We start from the raw sequence: 3,019 nt of genomic DNA, 5'->3' as shown, positions 1-3,019 counted from the left end.
AAGGTCACATAGATAAACCTGACAGAAAATTCTGTTAAGACTGTTTTACCTACGCTAATACCAGGTTAAAAATCACTCAAATGTAAAATGGTATACCCGACTACTTCATATTCAGAGCTGAGCTCGGCAAAATAAAAAGAATTTAGTAAGTAACAACACGAATGTCTATTATATATATTATCAATATTATTAATAATATCAATGGTCGCAGACAATTACTAGAAATGACGTCGATTTAAATGAAAGAGCACAACTATAGAGAGAGTGCGCGCGAGAGAGAGGGAAAGATAGGGAGACAGAGAGCGGGAGAGAGAGAGAGAGAACAATTACAGTGAGTGGGTCTCTGGGGCCCTGGGGAATATTTCAGCACCAAATAAAGTTAATTTGAGATTTGGCAGGACCAACCACGCAAAGATACAAAATGTGTTTCTGCTATACGCGCAGCCACGTGCTCTTCAATAGTGTGAATCAGTTATTTTGATAAAAGCAAACAATTACAATAAGTTAACCATGGCATAAGTCCGCATTGTTTTATACGGTATAGTTTGCTAAAGAGTGAGTTATTTCATTAAATCTTTTTGACACAAAGACCCAGAAAAACACATAACAACAATATACAAAATCACGAAAAATAGCACCCGCAAATAACAAACTAAGATGTAAGTTACACGATAAGTAAAGAAAAAAAGAAAAATAGTCGAGATCAACATGCCGTACGGTATTTCTGAATGAAAGTTTTCATCATGTGATAAGCAATTCATAGTAAACGACAATACTACCTGTGCAAGATGAAGACATAAACAACGGTCTTACAAATTTTTTTTTAAAAAAGAAAAAGAAACACAACAAAAAGTGTAGGAACCAGAAGAAAGATTTGTGAGTGTCTTACCTCAATAGACTGACCCAGAGTGTCAAATGGATCAGCAAAGTCTGATGGACTTTTCTTCAGAGTCTGGTCAGTAGGCAGCGTGTTGTCATTGTACGATGTCACAAACTTAAAGTCACTGGTTCTAGAACCTGTGGTCAGGTATGCATCATAATTGTAAGTGCTGCGTAAAGTTCCTGTGCCATCAACATCTGCGTAATTAGGAGGGAGATAACCGCTGGGGATGGCAACTGCTCCGTCAAATAACAGTCTGGGCTTTCTCCTGCGACAAAATCTCAAACCCAGGATGATGATAATGAAAGTCAGAAAAAACGTGGACACAGAAACCAGCGCGATGATCAGATAAGAGGTCAGTTTGGAATTGCTCTCATTATAAGACAGATCCTTCAGTTCTGGCACCTCAGCCAAGTTATCAGAAATGAGTAAATACATGGAACAGGTGGCAGACAGAGAGGGCTGTCCGTTATCTTTCACTGCCACTACAAGGTTCTGTTTCATGCTGTCAGATTCAGAAATGTCCCGCTGTGTCCTGATCTCTCCGCTGTGGACACCAATAGTAAAAAGTCCTGGATCAGTGGATTTGACTATATGATAGGACAGCCAGGCGTTCTGTCCGGAGTCTGCGTCCACCGCGATCACTTTGGACACCAGAGAGCCTCCGTGTGCAGCTTTGGGGACCAGCTCGGTCATGAAGGAGTTGCCCTCTGGGGAGGGGTACAGGATCTGAGGAGAGTTGTCATTCACGTCTGAGACGAACACACTCACGGTCACGTTGCTGCTGAGGGGAGGAGAACCGTTGTCTCTGGCCATCACGTGGACTTTAAAACTCCTGAACTGTTCATAATCAAACGACCTCACAGCGTGAATCACACCCGTGTCTCCGTTCACAGACAGATAGGAGGACACCGGGGCACCGTTCACCTCACCAGCTAACAGAGAATAAACCACTGTACCGTTCTGTCTCCAATCGGGGTCTCGAGCACTAACGGAACATAAAGTGGAGCCCGGTTTGTTATTCTCACTCACATATGCGTTGTACGACTGTTCCTCAAACACTGGTGGGTTGTCGTTGATGTCAGCTACAGATAACTGAACACTTTTAGAAGAGGACAGAGGTGGAGAGCCCTCGTCAGTGGCAGTGATTGTAATGTTGTAATCAGACACCAGTTCACGGTCCAGTTGGCCTGTGGTCATCAGAGAATAATAGTTTTTAATAGAAGGAACCAACTTAAAGGGGACACCCTGCTGGATGGAGCAGCGGACCTGCCCGTTATTCTCAGAGTCTTTGTCCTGCACGTTAATGATGCCCACCTCTGTACCAGGTGGCACATTCTCATGAATGGGATTTGACAGTGACTTCAGGTATATATCTGGCGAGTTGTCATTGTTATCAATAACATCTATTAACACTTTTGCATAAGATGTTAACCCTAAACCATCTTTAGCTTGCACTTTCATTTCAAAAGAACTTTTTTCTTCATAGTCAATCAAACCACACACTTTAATTTCTCCAGTTTTAGGATTAATAGAGAAAACTTTATCATCGTTGTCAGATATATGACCGAAGTCATACGTTACATCTCCATTCACTCCTTCATCTGCATCTGTGGCACTGACTTTAATCACTGTTGTATCTAAAGGACAGTTTTCAGACAGACTGGCCTTATAAACGGCCTGGCTGAACACTGGGGCGTTATCATTAGCATCCAGCACAGTGACGTGTATGACTACGGTACCGGATCTCTGAGGAGATCCACCGTCCAAAGCTGTGATGAGTAAATTAATCTCCTTTTGCTTTTCTCGATCGAGTTTATTTTCCAGTACAAGATCGACGTTGTTGTTGTCAACTGATAAAATGAAATGGTTGTTCTTTTGTAAGATGTACCTTTGCACAGCATTTTGACCTATATCTGCGTCATGGGCCTGCTCTATTGGAAATCGACTTCCCCTTTCTGCTAACTCGCTTATTTCCATTTCAATTAAATGATCTTTGAATTGTGGAGAGTTGTCATTTATGTCTTGAATATGAAGACTTACACGATGAAGCTCCAACGGATTTTCCAAAACTAGATCTGCTTTTAACACACAGGAAGGTTTCTTGCCACAAAGGTTCTCTCTGTCAATTCTGTCCAT

At 41.9% G+C, this 3,019-nt stretch overlaps 1 pseudogene; it reads right to left on the bottom strand.

Annotated features, from left to right (window-relative positions):
• Positions 1–741: 741 nt before the first annotated feature.
• On the bottom strand, positions 742–3,019 carry LOC148106167 (protocadherin gamma-A12 pseudogene; annotated as a pseudogene).

This window comes from Neolamprologus brichardi, chromosome 2, assembly GCF_056152115.1.
Source record: "Neolamprologus brichardi isolate AB-2024 chromosome 2, ASM5615211v1, whole genome shotgun sequence".
NCBI lineage: Eukaryota > Metazoa > Chordata > Actinopteri > Cichliformes > Cichlidae > Neolamprologus > Neolamprologus brichardi.
The sequence above is the reverse complement of the archived record's forward strand: the minus strand, read 5'-3'. Positions and strand labels throughout refer to the sequence as shown.